Source organism: Perognathus longimembris, chromosome 18, assembly GCF_023159225.1.
Source record: "Perognathus longimembris pacificus isolate PPM17 chromosome 18, ASM2315922v1, whole genome shotgun sequence".
Lineage (NCBI taxonomy): Eukaryota > Metazoa > Chordata > Mammalia > Rodentia > Heteromyidae > Perognathus > Perognathus longimembris.
Genome location: NC_063178.1, coordinates 36184915 through 36203490, shown reverse-complemented (window position 1 = coordinate 36203490; position 18576 = coordinate 36184915). Strand labels below are relative to the sequence as shown.

General features: G+C 43.2%; 1 pseudogene; it reads right to left on the bottom strand.

Annotated features, from left to right (window-relative positions):
* Positions 1–14358: 14358 nt before the first annotated feature.
* LOC125367203 lies at positions 14359–15523 on the bottom strand (annotated as a pseudogene).
* Positions 15524–18576: the final 3053 nt, after the last annotated feature.

Here is an 18576-nt window from a genome sequence, read left to right as displayed (position 1 = left end):
GTTTGAAGGAGCAGATGAGGGAATCAGGCAGCACACCCCTAGAATCCGATCCCAATGTCATCAATGACTCCCCAAACTCCATGGACGGGATACAGAGTGAAACGTGCCCCCCACCCCCAAGATCATTCTTAAGACAGAGCTTCAAGCCACAGGAGTTCCAAACACTTGTGTCTGGTTAACCCAACCATAATCCCCCTAAGGTACATGTTATTTATATTTCACATACATGAAGAGATGTGGTTCCTGGAGCCCCGGTGTCCATATTCATTTTAGACTTACCGGCTGCTGCAAAAGCACAAAAAAGAAAAAAAAAAAACTGAGGAGAAGCCATTTGCTTTTGCATGTCACTAAGCAGACACAAAGAAGTAAGCAGACGTTGAGTATAAAGCCCTTGGTGGGGGCCAATAGGAAAGCTAGTAAGAGCCGTGTGCAAGACGCAAGGTGCAGGGCGAGTTGCTGGAGTGGGAAGGGCTTTCCCAGGAAGGGCGGCATTGGAGTTAGATTGGCAATGCGTGCCGAGTCCAGGGATAGACGGAGGTTCAGGACACTCACTGCAGAGCCCCCCGTCCTGCACCCGAGGCACCAGGCCCTGGGGAGGCCTGGCCTTCGGATCTGGGCCCAGCAGCAGACACCCGGGAAGGAGCAAGAACAGACTCTGTGGTGGGATGGGCGACAGCAGCGGCCCTGGCCAGGACAGGGGTCACTCGGCCCCTCAGGAGCAAAGGGCACCTGTCCTGCAGCTGGGCCAGGGCCAGGCACCAGGGAGCCAACTGCAGGCTGCTTCTCCACCTGTGGCTTTCTTCAGGCAAAGGAAACCAAGTCCCCTGGAGTTCAGTGAGGAACCCCGGGTGTCAGTGAGGAATCTCAGAAGACTCCACAACCCGTTCCATCTGGAGGCTCCCACTGAGCCCGGAGCACTGCCCTGCGAGTCCTCTGCGTCTCACTCGCCGCCCCCAACTGCTCGGGCAGCCGGTGCCTGGCAGGAGGGCCTCCCATATTCCCAGCCCCCCCCCCCCCCCGGGGCCGGCCAAGCCCCCCCCAAGCCCTGCCCAGTACAGCTGGCCTCCTGGTCGTTCTCTTCTATAAGACATGAATTCATCTTTTCTTCTCTCTCCAGAAAAAATGCTCCCCTCGTGCCTTCTTCTGTGCTAGAGGAAGGTAGAGGCCATGGTCACCAGACGCACTTTCCTGCCTGAGCTTTTTCCTAAGCAACACTAGGTGTAAAATTGCCAGCCACCTGTTCAGAACTCATTCCTGTGCACAGCAGCTATGGAGGGCGACTGGATTTTACATAAGAAATACAGTATTCTTTCACAAAGTAGTACATATGGGAGAGCAGCCTCCTTCTAATGATACAATTCCAGCTCATGTAGTTTATGAATCGGTGACCGATTCGTAGTGTGGATTCATTCTCGCCATTAAAAGTAAATGTTATCTTTTGTGAAATCAACTAGCACAGCTTTCCTCCTTGTCGCTTCCTTCTTTCCCCCTTTCTAGATGTCTATAAACAATGATGTGAGTTATTGCCTAGTGCAAGGCTTAGGGAGCCAGGTATTTTGGCACATTCTTAGACATTCAGGTAACTCAGGAGACCAGGGCAAGAGGATTTAAAGTTCGAGGCCAGCCAAGACAAAGAGAGAACCTGTTAAAAAAAAAATAAAGAAACATGGACTGGGACTGGCATCATAAACAAAATGGTAACCCGAGGCCCTGAGCTCAATCCCAAGTGCCTCAGTTGTGCTCAGAAGGAATAAACAAAAGCAGATCCGTGTAAAAATAAGGCTTTTGCTCTATATGGATCTTGTACTTAATCTGTAGCACACAAAAAAATGTACCTACTCCCTTAAAATCTGTTTAAAGTCAGGTGAAATGCCTATATAATTTGAATGCTAATATGCTTGGCACAATTTAGTGTTCAAATTTCTGTTAAAGACCATTATTCTTTACTATCTTCACTTGAAAACGAAACACATCTTGAGCTTTGGGGAGAATTCTTTTTCAACAATAGAAGCATGTCTTTGTCGTGTGCTTTAAGGTCCTTTCCAGGGTCTATGGAAACTACTGAAGGCTGGAATACACTGGGGGAGAGGGGTGGCGGGCGGGGGAAGCCCTTTGAACAGCTGCCTTACAGCTCCATAGCATGAAGCCCGGAAGCTGGGACGTGGGAGGGGAAGGAGGGTAAACTTGGGCCATGCACACAGACGCCTACAAGCCGGCCAGCTCCTCACATCCAGTCAGGAGTACACGAACATTTATTTTGAATAATCATTCCACTGTGTGTGTGTGCACATACACTCGTATATGTGACCCACATGGTATCGTACACAAAACATGATCAAAATAAGTTAAAAATGCAGCATTAAGTATTACTTTTAAGATTCCTTATGGATGAAACTTACCATAAAGCTACTATACCTACTTCTAGTTTGAGAAAACATGGTTGGAGGAGAATTGTTGGCTATGTTTGTTAAAATATGTTTTAATGTTGCAGAATTTAAAAAGGTAAGACTAGGCACTATTAAGTATTAAAGCACATGGCAAAAAAAAGCCAGATTTGTAAGGCAGGAAAATCAGTAAAACTAATCATTTGTATTTAGTTTCAGCTGCAACATATTTTACATAATGTACTGTCTTCTCCCAATGTGAAGGTATTTGTTACATAGAAAAGTTATCCAACATGCACAATAAAAGACTTTTGGGGAAAAATCTGTTTTGAATTTGAATTGCTTCTGGTTTTCGTACTTGACTTTATCTAAAAAAGCGTCGATTTTTGGCTTATGTTCTGAAGAGTTTAGTCTTAGGATACTTGAGTATTTTATAAGTAACTGGATGCAGAGATAACTCATTCAGTAATTAAAATATATCTATAGGCATACTGATTACATACTCATTTCAAATCATGAAAATGATGCTTAAAATGGTATCTAAATCTTTGAAAAATTGTATAATTATGACTCATTTTTCACATGATTCAACAAGATTAAGAGTTATTGTATGCCTTTGTCTGAATTTCACATATTTGTATATGCTGTAAGTAGGAACTCAGAAGAAGTTCATTCACAAATGAATTAGAACATAAAATGGGTTTTAAGATTAACAATAGTTTTTTTCTGTTTCTTTTTAATCACTTGAATTCTGAATAAATAAATTATTGGATCGATATTTAATAAAAACGCTAATGGTTTCATTTAATTAGAAATTAAGTGAGTCCACTGGCTTGCAAACACAGACAGCAGCTGCCCTGCAGGAAAAGTGTTGCTGAGAGATGAAACCATGGGAGAGGCCCTGGCCAGGGCTGGACCCAGGGTGAGAGGCAGGGGCTGGACCTGGGGGAGCCCCAGGGTGGGGGGCAGGACTGGGGGAACTCAGGGGTGAGGGCCACAGAGGCTGACCTGGCAGGCCCCAGGGATAAGGGTCCCCAAGATCCTGTGGAGGGAGGACCGGGGCAGGTCCCTGTCCTTGTGGGTCACAGGGTAGATGGGGGGCAGAGAGACCTGGCCTGAGAGGAAGATTCCTTGATTGATTTAATGGCCCAGCGCCCATTGTTTATGAAACAGCGACGTTAGGAATGCAAAACCTACTTGTTTATAAGCCACTAGCTCTTACGGCTCTCTTGCTAGAAGCAAATGATTATTATGATTCAATAACTGAGGGGGGGGGAAGTCTTGCTTCCTGTGATAGTTGACTCCTAAACAAAAACTACGAAGACAAGCCATTCAGGATTATAAAAATAGGCTAGAGAAAATTAGGCAAAATAAATTGGAATCCAGTACATGCAAAGTATAAGTTTGAAAACTAATTATTATTAGCAAGACACCTAATTTTATGCAGTTATTTTCTCTAGCCATGCTAGTTAATAGTCTTGTGCATTCTTTCCACCAGTGCCTCACCATCTTCCTTCTGGCAAAGACAAAGATATTTATTTCTTGAATTTCTTCACGTAATGAATTTCCTCTTTTTTTATATAGTTTTTACCTGCTTTACCTGTCAGACAAATTCTCTTTCAAAGTCCCCCTTCCATACTTTTCTTTCACAAAGTGACCCACGAGTCGCATTTATTTGCCCAACTGCTGGAAAAGATCACTTTGCTTCTGAGCCTGTGATAGTTTAGTATTTGGGAAATTGTACGCACTGTTACCGGGGGAACTTTCCTCAGTATCTTCTACTCAATTCTAATTGAATAATCACCTATCTAAACTCCTTTCCACACTAACATAATTTTATGGTACCCATGGCCTCTGTCATTTCTGATCACCACATTGGAAGAAAGACCAGAAGAGGCAGAAAGTGAACAGAAAAGGGAAGGCGATCAATTGTATATCTGCATCTACCCAAAATCTGTTATCTATCATTTACCTGCAAGCTATAATCTATTGACTACCTGTCGGTTATCTATTGGTAATCTATCAGTTATTTATCACCTATCTATCTAGTCTTGGGCCATTTTCAAGGAACACCCTAGGGACTGTGTCACCGCACACAGCACAGAGGAGAGTGTCCAGGACAAAAGGCAATCAGCTCATCTGGCTTCTCCCTTGGGCATTGGAATTCTGGCAGACCTTAAATTTGCATCAACCAAGGCTGTACTTTTGAATCACAAGGAGCCACTCCTTTTAAATGTGCAGTTTTCAAGCCCCTAAATCAGGATATTGCAAATATGGAATTCCTTAAGTTAATGTCACCTGGGTTGCAAGGTTTGGATGCAGGCAGTGAAGAAAATGTCTAGCTGCAAGAGAGGCAAACGTGTTTCTAGCTGCAAGAGAGGCAAGCGTGTTTACGATGCAGTGATCCCTCTACTGAGTGTCCTTTCACTACCCTACCTAAATGATTGGCCAAGTCGGAACAGGCAGGCGTCTGCCTCTTCAATATCACCAAAATGACTGGGCAAAACGTATCCTGCTAGATATGTAATGGCACTGCTCAAAGCACCCATGAGAGAAGACCTAGGCTCCTATTATGATTAGCTGCACCAAAAACATTTTAAGGGCTGGGAATACGGCCTAGTGGCAAGAGTGCTTGCCTCCTACACATGAAGCTCTCGGTTCGATTCCCCAGCACCACATATATGGAAAACAGCCAGAAGGGGCACTGTGGCTCAGGTGGCAGAGTGCTAGCCTTGGCGGGAAGAAGCCAGGGACGGTGCTCAGGCCCAGGACTGGCCAAAAAAAAAAAAATTAAAAAAAATAACTCTAGTGTTCAATGTTACTATATGAAGTGCACATCACCTTGATTTAAGGTGTCATCATGAAGAAAAAGTCAAAATTCATTATCCACTCGGCACACGGAGATCAGGGTTCATATGCGAGTCAGGATCAATAGTAATATTCCTTCCTAGCACTTGGTAGAAGAAAAATGTTTTCTGTAAAAGGAAGAACTCCAATTACTTTTAACTAGGAGTCAGTTGGCAGCATTCTTCTTGGATTTAAAAAGATAGTGTAGCAAAGCCTAGAGTTACAGATTCATCGTTTGTAAGACGTGCCGTTGAGAAAAGATATTTTCACTGGATGGCGTGCTGTGCCTCCACTGTAGCCATGTTGCACTCCTTGCAAAATAGTCCTTCCACGGACGCCTTCATCACACACACACACACACACACACACACACACACACACACACACACACACCTCACCCAGCACCCTAGAGCTTCGCCTCAGCTCCTCAAAGATTGCAGCGAAAAAGAGATGTCAGGTCATTATTTTACATCCACCTCAGGAGCTACAGATAAATTTCATATGACGTAGCTTTCAAAACATTAAAATCACTCAGCACATTAAAAAGTCCAAGAGGCCTAGCCTGACAATCACATATTTCTTTTTCATCATCAGGTTCCTCCAGAGTAGACACGCTCTTCATGGAAAAGGTCTGTAGCTGTGCCATGTTAGAGAGTGTGAAATTATTTACATATTAGTTAGGCTGCTGAGAATGCTCACAAAGGCCACTCTAGGCTTCTGGTTGCATTTCAAGTAGCTCCCAGCTAGACAACTGCCTGGCTCAGCCCTGTGAAACCTGGGAATCCAGCAGATGTCTGGGCCTCCTGAACACACACAGGTCAAAGGCCAAAGGCCAGTAACTGACCTCTTCAAAATAGGAAGAGAAATTTCACCTCCTTGAATAAGAGGAAATTCTCTGAAATACTAAGAAGGAAATAGTATATTATATAATCATTAGGAACAGGCAATAGCTAGCGTAGCACCAAATTTTAGAAATATATATATAGTATATGCATACACAAATATGTATACATGTATATAAACATATTTATATGCACATATGTATATGTATAAAACATATGCATAAAGAAAGAAAGTCTTGGGGAAATATTTATATACATATGTACCTATGTATACTATGCATGTACAAATGTGTATCCATACATGGGTGTATTGATACCTATGTGCACAGACATCTGTCTATAGGCATGCACATTCATATTGTGTGTGCATGAATGTGCTCATATTTATTTGAAGTTGCATATATCTGTGTGTTTATATATTTACAAATGCATATGTATGTATTCATAGATATATATAAATATATAGCTAGTTAATATATGCATACAAATTTGTAAACATACATATGAAACTTAGATTTCATAGAGTTATAGACTGAACAAGCATGCCATTTTGGACTCTTGGCAAAACTTTATCAGCTGATACTCTTCCCTGCCAAAAGAAGACCTCCCCTCTGCTTGGCCCCGGGCAAGAAACCAAGACTTCACATTTTCATATCGAAAATTCTCTCTGGAACACAGGATATATATCCATAGCCCTGAATTCACAAATACCAAGGACATTGTTTTGGACAATGCACTTGTGGTTATATCGGGTATGTTTTTTCAGTCTATTACTTTTCTTTCCCATTTGTTTGTGTGGCACATGCGCAGAAACAAACCCAGGGCCTCTATTTCCTAGGCCTCGGAGCCCTTGTCTTTCTGTTATTGAAGATGAGACCTGCCAGGGCCGAGTGAGGAAGACGCCTGTGTTGCTCGGCTCGCGGATATCAGCAGAGCGATCTTAGACAGAGCACCGGTATCAGACAACAGAACAGCTCGCGGAGACTGGCAAGCAATTAATTCTCAGATGCTAATTCAGTGTCACACAGAACAGAAGGAAAACAATAGTGCCCCTGTGCTCTTGTAAACACTAAGTAGATGATGGATTCGTGAAGAGAAAAATGAAAAGGAGAAAGACAATTTCAATTCACCTCGTGCTACATTTGACTGTAAATGGCATAGCACTTTGAAATGGCTTTTATATGTTTATTTATTTCTTGGAAGTGGAAGGAAATTTGATGTCTCTATCTAAATCAATCATCCCTTTCCTTTGGCAGCCAACATGCTTAGATAAAAAACATATTGGGATACTAGAGGCTGTGAGACTAGATTTCCTCATGAGCAAAGTCAGATATTTAAATGCATTTCCATATAATAGGGAAGAGGGGAATAAATGATGACACAATCAATCCTCTTTTGCCTGACCCTGAGCATAGCTGGTCTGAGGGGAGAGCCCCTTACTAGCTGCCCCATCTTTGCAGAGCCCAGGACCTCCAGTTCATGTCTAAAATGACTCTCCCGCCTCTCTCCTGGCATGCAGGGGGCTAGCTAGACGAACTCACATCTTTGTCTCCTTTGAAAAGCGGAAGCTACAGCTGCACATTCTGAGGCAACATTTCAAGTTCCCTCCTGAGCTGAGTCCCAGTCGGAACAGAAGCTAGGCCCGGGCCCAGGCGCTGGGGACCAAGCAACCCCTGCTCAGAGCGCATGGACACCTCCAGGGCAGCGCCAGGCCCACAGCTGGGCTGGGAAACACAAGTGTTACCCCTGGAATGGGTGATCTAGACTTGAGTCCCGCAAGGAAAGGGAGAGCGAGGTGGCAGGGGAAGAGCCAACTGGGAGAGGACAACACGCATGCTAGCAAAGAGTTCAGTGATGCAGCCATGGCAACAGATGCAAGGAAGGATGTGCAGAAACTAAATCCCCACCCACGTGGACTGCAGTTCTGTCTTCCCATCTTCAGCTTCTTCCTAATGGTCCCTGTAAGACAGGAAGATAAAATGATAAAAATAATAAAACAAAAGCCATCAGGCTGTGACATCCAAAATTCGGGCTGCCCAGGACATACATCTGGCAAGCATCATCAGCAAGGAAGCAGAGAGGCAGGAATCCAGGTCCGTCCAGAGAGCCGCCCCAGGCTCACAGCCCACCATTCATCTCCCCTAGGCTCTGACGTGGCAGTGATCAGCTCAGATTCCAGGTCCAACAAACCCCAAAGCCATCAGTTCCCTCACAGACCCAAGAGCACGTGGCTTTAACTCCACCGGCTCCTCTGTGAGGAGCTGTGTGTCTGATGCCGTAAGTGCGCCGTTGTGGTGCAGGCTATGGCCGGCAAGGACGCTCACAGCATGGCCCCTGTTACTGAGGTTTCTGTGGCTGATGTGGTCAAAATGAAGCGCGGCGAGGGGTGGGGGGGCACAGGCGCTGCAGGCTACACTCTTAAGAAAGCAGTGAGCCGTTCCAAACCATCGATTGCAGAGCATTAGGCACCTGCACAGCGTCTGTCCACGGCTACTTGTCCTCCCATCCCAGGCTTCAACCACAGGATGGTTTGGATAGACTTTTCTTTCCTTTTCCCTGTTTTCCAAGAGCAGCCTTTGCATGAAGAGGGAGACTGATGCAATAATTAACAAATGAGCCTTTTTTTAGAGGTATGGTGGAGAATTTAAGTGTGGTTACGTATGTATTATAACTTGGCTTAGACATAGCCAAAATATCAATACAACAGCAGTTATGTTACTTCCAGGTAAGTAATGAAGGGTATCTGGGACCTAGCTTTACAGGCCTAAGGATGATGATCCAATCACACATGTAAAAGAGTGATCAAATTCTGCAACTGCAGTAATTGCCACAAAAATGTATATGAATAGTTGGAAAGTTCTGGCTCACGCTTTTCATCCTAGCTACTCAGGAGACTGAGATCTTTGAAATGAAGTTCAAGTCAGTCTTTTTTTGTTGTTGTTGTTGGTAGTGGGGCTTGAACTCTGGGCCTGGGCGCTGTCCCTGAGCTCTTTAGCTCAAGGCTAGCGCTCTACCACTTGAGGCACAGCGCCACTTCCCAGTCTTTATTTAAATTTTTATTTATTTAATTTCAAAGTGATGTTCATAGGGGTGACAGTTTCATATGCACATTTACTCTGGAAATCTTCTATTTTCTAACTTCTCTCTGTATCTCTTCAAAATATAAGTATTTTCTAATGGGAATATCTTTCTCAAGAGCCTACAAACAGCTCATTTGAGTGTAAGAGGCAGCAGTGATAAAGTCTTTGTCCTCCAGTCTGAGGAAGAAAGAACACGCTTCCCTTAGACAAAAGTCAGCAGGCCGGCACAGAGCTCCAACGGCTTTCTCCACCTTCCCGTGAGGTCATCCTCCAGCGCCTTTTCCGTGGTTCCCGGCACCTCCACGCTCCCTTCCTCACCTTTTGCCTCATCGTGGCTCGGTTCACTCTCTCTACCCTACTGGAATAGTCTCGGGGGACCAAAAAAATAAAAAACCCTTTCTTGCTTAACAAGTTTAGTACAACCTTCTCTGTGACTCTGGGTGAAGGTCGAAAACAAAATCACCTGTCTCCTCTTCCTCTGTGTCACCCAAGGGAAATCAGCAATTCAGTCAGTTAAACATAACTGAAGAGGCAGCACAGACACAGGGCATTGCTGGATCTCAGCGAATAGCTTCGATCTGTTTCGTAAGGCAACTCCGCAGCAGCTGATAGCTTGGTAGAGAATTGTTGAGAAAGTAAGTATTCAATCTGATGGCTGGCTTTTCATGGTTTGATAAGCATATATCATTCAGTAATTGTCACAAATATAGTCCTCTTAGCAAGAAGGAATAACAAAAATCTGAGGTACTTTACTGGAGGATTGGGAGATAGCATTTAGTGCCAAGTGTGGCCGCCTCTCAGCCAAGAACTGTACACACAGACACCCTGCCTCTATTGACTTGCTAAACAAAATGCCCGAAAGAATCATTACCCAATGCTCAAGATCTAACAACAACAACAACAACAAAAACCTAAGAAGGTAACTAAACATAAAAAATGCAATCAAGTTCTGACCAAAGAAGTGTAAGACCAGAGGAAACAAACCAAAATAGGGGAATTTCTAAGCACAATTTCTAATAGTATCACAATGGACAAAATTTTTCTGGATTTTAAATTGTAAAAGATTCCAAAAATATAAACTATGCCAAGGCAAACATTGTTCATCCACACCTCCAATCACAGGGCGCCAGGTCTGCATTAACTCCGTGGGTCTGGGTGGCCGGGGTGGTCACCACCCTCAGGGTAGGGTCTCCTTGGGAAAGCACCCACGCTCTCATGAATCTTCCCATAGCTCCGAATCTTTCCTAATCAACGAAGCCCCTGGTCTGCAGACCAAGCCGAACCAGCGCTGAGCTACAGCCTTAGCAGCAGTGCCCACGATGGCTCAGTCCACCATCCCAACGAACGGCACAGTTGGCCCTGTCTCCTGCAGTGTTGGTCTAAGGAGTGCTTCTCTATTGGTATAGGACACTCGCTTCGCTTCTATTTCCCAGATTGCTTTCAAGGGAGCACCACTTAATGAGTTATTCACGGGGAGAGCTGGGAGCGCAGTTAATAAGATCGGCTTGCCTAGAGAATACCCGCTGAGACTACAAATGAAGATGGCCACCTGCCACAGATGGACCAGAATCTCCCTGGCGCCGTGTGCCCAGTGCGGCTGTATAATCATCAATGTGCGCCTGCCCCGCGCTGCCTGGGCTTTGAAGAGGGACAGTCTTGCTGATACAGTGGGTTGAACATTCAAGAAGATATGGAGGTCATAATGCAATATGAACAGTAGAATTTGGTGATTCTTGACTAGACCTGCTTGATGCTATGGAAAGAAAATCAAAACCTAAAGATTAGTAAATACATGCCAATCTGTGAATAAAAACCAGAAGCTGAGAGACTTAGGTGGCTCGTGACTGTCATCCTACCCATTCAGGAGGCTGAGATCAGAGGATCAGGTTTGGAAGCCATCCCAGGCTGAAAAGTGCATGAGACTCCTATCTATAAGTAGCCAACAAAATTGGAAGTGGAGGTATGGCTCAAGTGGTAGAGTGCCAGCGCTTAGTGACAAAACTAAGGGACAGTGCCCTGGCTCTAAGTTCAAGTCCTAGTACCAGCACACAAAAAATGAACCAGAAAATAACCAGAGGGGCATCTTGGCTACATGAAAAGAGTTCTCTAATTCTCTGCACTGGGAGAGTATGTCTCAGAGAATTACAATAAAGAGATTAGACATAAATACCAAGGAAGAGAGGTGAGTGAAGAGCGATCATGACCTGCACTGGAGAGACAGGCTGCATGGATGAGCTCATGCATGCAGTAGTCATTCCCTGGGCTTCAGATTTCTTCACATTTCCCAATAATGGGCTGTGTTTCCTATTTGCTTCATGATGGCGCAAATACCACTTCCCTACAGGTCTTCCTGGCGCCACCTCCCGTCTTGTTTAGTAGCCAGTAAGAACCATCGCCAGATAACGCAGCCAGAGCTGGGTCTACCGAGAGGAGAACTTGCATTCTTCCATCACCACAGACAGGTGTAAGTGGAGGGTAGGGGAGTACTGGTGGGTTGGGGGTGGCTAGGATGCAAAGCTGGGTAAGAGTGTTCATTAATATGGGATGGCTGCTCCTACATAAAGCATTTGATAACACGATGGCTGTACCCAGCAGCAGGGAGGGATTTAAAGCACAGAAGCTAAGTCTGAGTAGATCCATCAAGTTGAAGACCCACCTGACAGCTTATTCCAATTTTGAAACAGGTGGAAGTTATTATGTCCTTTTTACAAGGGTAGGAAAATCTCTCAGGAAGAGACTTCAGTATCACCAAGAAGTCTAGGAGTGATTGCCCATTGGTAGATCAAAACCAACCTTAAGAAAATTGATGTCAGAATGGATTTAATAAAAGAATTTACAGAATTTAATAAAAGTCACTGGGGTCAAGTGATACTGCTTAAGAGCCAGAAGTTAGGGGTGCGTGATTGTTGTCATTCTAGTAGCTCTGAACTTAAGGGAATACAATTGTTTTCATGTGAGTAGGTCTGCAATGCCACCCAAGGAGAGTTGACACTTGGGGAGTCAATCACAGACACTAAACCCAGGAGAAGAAGACTGAGCGTGGGCTTTTAACACCAATTCCGCAAGCACTGTCTTATTTCTAGATATGAGAGAGTTTTACAACTGATTCGTACTGGAGAAGACAGTGTTTATAGGGGAATTCTTGGCGCTTGCATGACAAAATGCATAATAAGCCTCCTCACACTTCCCCAAGAGGGCCAACAATCAATCAATACTTGACTAACTGCAGATGTGGAAAAGGATTCATTTAAGGGCTCCATGACATTTTCTTTCTTTTTTTTTTCACTTACTCAAGATTTATTTCAAGGCCTGAAAACATTCAGATTAATCAGTCTGAAACTCCTATAATTCATGAACAGATCAACACAATGTAAAACTTTTGAAAACGTGGACAATTAAATGACCCCTAAACATACTATGTGATTTACAAAAGCAATGGCTAAGAGAATGCAAGGTGATAGGACAAAGAACATGCCCACAGTGACAAGACAGCAGCACACCATCCAGACTAAATACACACAAATTTGTGCTTACATTTTCCATGTCTGTGTTTAACTTTACTTCATAAGGCCTCTAGTGATTGAGGCCACCTTTCAAGTGGGATTTCTAATGTTATAATGATGTTTAGGGCTTGGGCTGGATATAGCTTGCAGATTATCTGCCTAGCATTCATAAGGGCCTTCATTCCCTAGACCAAAGGGGCAAAAGATACACATCTATGTGTATATGCATGTTCATATATATTTATGAAGAAATGAAAAAGCCACAAACTGCATCGTTTGCCCTAAATTCAAATTCCTCCAAAGAGGAAAAGAATCAAATGTATGCATCCCTCGATTACAGAAGTGTTAATATATTATGTTTCCTATAACTGTAATTCACTTATGCCAATCAGGGAGAGCAATCTGTAATGTGTTAACTTTAAAACTAACTTCTATATACTTTAGCTTCTATTGTCACTTGCCTCCCCATCAACACATCTCTGTGAAGATGAAAGATGATTTGACCAGCAGAGTAATCTTCAATTTAGTTCCTAAATATCCTAAATTTCTTATTTTTGCCACTATAAATGAAAGGACTTGAGTGGCTAGAACTTATAGTCAGTCATTAGCATTAAAAAATGAAGAGTACAGAAATTATATAACTTTATCTGTAAGTGCTCTTCAACCTCCCATTAAACTACACAGAGCAGACACCACTCTAACAACCCTATTTGCTCTGGAACATATAATCACATTAAAAATAACCTTTCAACTATATCATAGTTTAATTGGTTAATAAATAGTTTCCTCGGGGGGGGGAAACAAGCATTTTTTTTATTCTTTAACAAACTGATACATACTCATCAATGCTATGTGTTACTTTAGATCAGAGGTCATCTACAGATGAACTAATTTCTTTTTTCTAAAAATCCAATACAAATATGCACTTAGCCACTGTTCATATAGATGTGGAATAGAATAGTATGGACAGATCCAATCCATTAGGGGTACAGTGGCAGGATATTCTGAGAAAAACAAATGCTCATTCGTTAGAGTGGGAAACCCCAGCCCACAGGCCATATGAAGTCCCACAAATTATCAAGTGCATGACAGGACAGATACATATGCATTCCCTCAGCTGTCCAAGGCACAGCTAACTGTATGGATAATTTCATATGGCCTGGAATGTGATAAACATGCAAATGGCCCTTGGCTGGAAAACAGTTCATCACCTCTGGATGGAAAAAGAACCAAAGTTAAAAGAAAAACAATGTTAAAGGAGGAATATCTGCTCTTAAAAAGAAGCAAGTCCCAGGTGTATAAGAGGGCCAAGTATAGTCCAAGTGGTAGAACTCTTGCCTTGCAGACTTGAGGCCCTGGTTCAATCCCCAGTATCAAAAATAAGAGAAGAAATATTATATAACGTAAAAGCAAGACCCACAGCATGAAAACCATTCATTTTAGAGTCTTCCAAAAAACAACAGGCAGAGGGACACTAGGCCACTTAGACCTGAGGCAGTTCTATAGAGGCATGTACAGAGTACAATAAACAAGCCTCACACGAAAAAAGAGGAAAACAAAATCCTTCATGTCTACAGTAACACATGAATATCAATATAAAATATACATTCTGGATATTCCTCCTTTAAAATAAATTATCAAATTTCAATTTTAAAGCCTTCTGTTGAGCAGCACAGGCTATACAGATACACAACACCGGCATTCTAAAATGAGGAACTGTAATTCTCATCTAAAATTAGCAAGCTGGTGTTTTTACCCATATGTATGTACATTCTATTTCCATTATAAGACACTTAGTATCCTTCTAGTGGTTCACTTTAATCAACATTACATTTAAAAATCTTGATTTGTTTAGTGCTACTGCATGGTGGGTTTCATTAGCATTGAAGCATACATTAATAGGGCAACTTCATGTAATGTCAGAACTCATTCATAGCCAGAGGAAAATGTCTGACTTTCAAACAAAACCAGGATAGGTCTGCACAGTTATGATCAGTGAACTACTAGAGAACAGAATAAACAAAAAAGATACTTTTTTCTCTCATCAGTGACCATTCATAATTTTGCCTTTAGAAACCTGGAAAAAATTGTCATCTTTGAGTTTCAAGTGTTCTGGGGAATCCAGTAGTCTTTTAGTTTCCTCAATATCCTCTTGAATTGCCACAATGAGTGACTCTAAAGAATCGAAGTTCTTTTCTGGTCTGAGGTAGCCAACAATGGCTACATTGAGGATTTCCCCTTAGAAGTCTCCTTTAAAAGTATGCATGATGTGGGTTTCCATGGACTTTTTCAAGTTCTTATAGTACGGGTTCCAGCCAATGCTCACCACCATTTTGTGAACATCTCTGCTTCCAACACTGGCCCAACCGTAATAAATGCCGGTGGATACATCAGCTGGGAGATTGTCTACTACTTGCTCAGGAAAATTAGCCGTGGGAATGCCAAGCTGCTTGGAGCCGCAGCCGAAGCCAAGCACCACCTGCCCCTGACAGAAGTACAGCAGGCTTCTCATGATGAGGTCCGTGAGGGACACAGGTGGGGACCCAGCCCGTGCGTCCGGCGGCGCCGCCGTGGGGGTGAGGCCCAGGACCAGCGGACCAGATGGGCAACACCTGCCAGAACCCTGCGGGAGGCCGGGAAGCCGGGTGGGCAGATGGACCGCGGACCGGGCGGCACCCATGACACGCCGCGGTGGGACCCTCACACTGCCCACCCAACGAGAAGCTTCCAGACAACTTCGGGGGTGCGTCTGCTGGCAAGGAACTGAGGCGAGAGCCGAAGTAAGCGTGGGTGTGGGCCGGGAAGGGGCTCGGAGCTGAGGCCCAGTCGCGAGAGATCCAGCCTGAAGGGCCCCAGCTGCCGGACGCACACTGGAAAAGCTCCACGACATTTTCAACACCACATCTGGTGTCATATTCACCATCTGGGAGCAGAAAACCATTGTGTCCTCTGTTGCAGTGGGAACGCATGGAAATCAGGCAGAGTTTATTCCTCCGTGGTCCCCCCACGGAGGGACCACGTATTTTGGTCCCCCCAAAATACGCATTCACCTGTTTGCGATTTTCCTCATAATGTATGCAGTATTTCAATAGATGTGTGTTGTGGTTACCATCCATAGTTTTGAAAATAGAACAAAGCTATTACAGTGGGTAGAAATCTCTAACACGCGCCCTTCCCCATTACTGACCCAAAGCCTATTGTCTCCCAAGGTGAATGACAAAAATCATTGTCATTGACCTAAATAATGCTGGTGAATGGTTGGCTTTATTTCCTTTTCCTTTCCAGGATGTTGCTCCACTAACTGCACAGAGACTTGCCTAAGAGGTGGCCACACTTGGCACTAAATGCTATCTCCCAAAGAAGAGGATGACCCCAGGAATAACACTGGCCGCTCTTGCTAGCTTTGGCATTGCTGCTGGGGTGGATTGGGGCCTCCTCAGGTGCTTGGTACATGGCTGCTCACAGGCACCAGCTCCAACCTTCTTGTTGGAGAAGAGCATCAGAAATTCTGCACATTCTTTTGAAAGATGGTGCTGTCTATTTAACAATTCTGCCTCAGGATTTATTAGTCACCTTTCCATCTCTTGTAATATAATTGGACATAATCTGAACATTTGGAACCTGGTACCAAAAATCAAGCTTTACTGCTCTATTAAGGAAAATGGGCAAAGAGAAAATGACTAGTTTGATTGGAATCTTCACAAGACAAACAAGTTCCAATCCAAGTCCTACAAAGTGATGTTTTTGTAATAGGTTTCCCAATGTTTGTGTGTTGAAACTGGATGATAACATAGTAAATTAAGTGCCCCTTCACCAAATATTAGATTCTAATAAATTAGAAAATTAACATGTCACTGTAGTCTATATTATATGTTTCATAATGCTTTATACAAAAACATTAAAATTAATTACATTGCTAAAAATTAGGGCTGGGAATATGGCCTAGTGGCAAGAATGCTCACCTCATATACATGAAGCCCTGGGTTTGATTCCTCAGCATATATAGAGAAAAGGCCAGAAGTGGCGCTGTGGCTCAAGTGGCAGAGTGCTAGCCTTGAGCAAAAGGAAGCCAGGGACAGTGCTCAGGCCTTGAGTCCAAGCCCCAGGACTGGCAAAAAAAAATTTAAAAAGAGGTTTAGGAGGGATATTCTTTGTGGATTTCTGAATATTGGAAATATTTTTAATTAAAACATTTGTCCACTCTGTGTGTGTCTATCTATGTGTGTATTTATATATGTGCATGTGTTTGTGTGTATGTGTATGTATACATGCATGCACATGTGTATGTGTGTATGCATGTGTATATATATGTATGTATGTATGTGTTACGTGCGTGTATTTGTACATGCATGTATAAGCGCATGCACATGAATTCAGGGCCTGGAGATGTTGTTTAACTTTTTCTGTCTAGGATGGTGCTCTACCACTTGAGACACATCTCCACTTCCAGCTCGTTTGTTGGTTAGTGGTAGAATAGAGTCAGAATTAAATGCTGGGGCTAAATTTGATCCAAGACCTTCAAATCTCAGCCTTCTTAGTAGCTAAGATTACAGGTATGAGCTATGAGTGCTTAAATATTTCTTATCATTAGATTTTGAAAACATTAAAATTCTAAGGTACAGTGTCAATCATAAGATACAGTGTGACACATTTGTTATCTTAGCTTTCTTGGTGAAAAATAATAATCTTGTCTCAAGTTTGTACATTTTGATTAGAAATCCTCCTGCTAAAATTGTGGATAAAGAGATGTCCTCTTGATAAATTTGAATAAACAGGTGAGCTTTATTGGAAGTATGATCAATTAGCCCCCACAATCCACCAGAATTATGAAAATGTTTTAGTTATAGGGCCCAAGAACCAATCCCCTGCCTCTGAAAAGCAGGGCCATGCCGACCCTGGGAATCCAAGCCTAAAAGCGGGTTTTCTCTTGTGTCGCAGTGAGCCATAGACCCCTGCATGCAGCAGGAGAGCTCTGGCTAAACTAATGGCACAAAACACTGGATATTCACCGGCTGCCACTCTGAACTCTCCTGATATTTGAAGTGTTTATCCCAGACATAATCCGCTTTTTTTTTTTTCTGCTGCAAAAGCTCAGATAAATGAGATCTTCCTTGTCCCTTGCCTTTGTTATCCTTTAGTGGGAATCACTTAGGAGCTAGCAATCCCCTGCTCAGGATGGGAGAGTTGCAGCACAGGGCCTCATCCAACACGGGCTGCTCAGGAGTGCCACTCGGGGATGCGTGAGATTTCTCCCTGCGCTGATGCGAATGGGCACGTCGGGCCTGAGGAGAGAGAACTCGCCCACAAGTATTATGCTGCATGGAACCAATTTCAGCTTCCCTTAGGAAATGTTCTATAGAGAATCGTACAGTGTTCTAAACCCTGAGAACACAGAGATCCTCTTCTTCTTTGGTAATGGCTGCTTATGTTATTTACGGATATGATTTCTATGCCTCACAGAATAGCACACGGTGTTCTGGCTATCTATCTATTTCCCTATATATACATATATGTATACCTATATATCTATATATGGATTTACCTATCATCTGTATATATATTTCTGTATCTATCTACATCTACCTATCTAAATATATATGTCTATATATCTCCATACATACATACATACATCTACCTATCTACCTATCCATCTATTTCTCTATCAATCAATCATCTACCTACCTACCTACATAGCACTTCATCTGTAAGCTTAAGGACTGTTTGAGGATGGGGTCCCTGTTCCACTCACTTCTAGAAAGCACCATTTATACATCAGGTAAAATTTGAGGTTATACTGATGAATGTTTACTCCATCTAGATCTCTCTGAAATGATTCCAGGTATTTAAATTTAGAAATTTGAAGCTATGCAGTGGCCTCTAGGGCTTATATTCATGACACAAACTAATATCTTTTAAATTA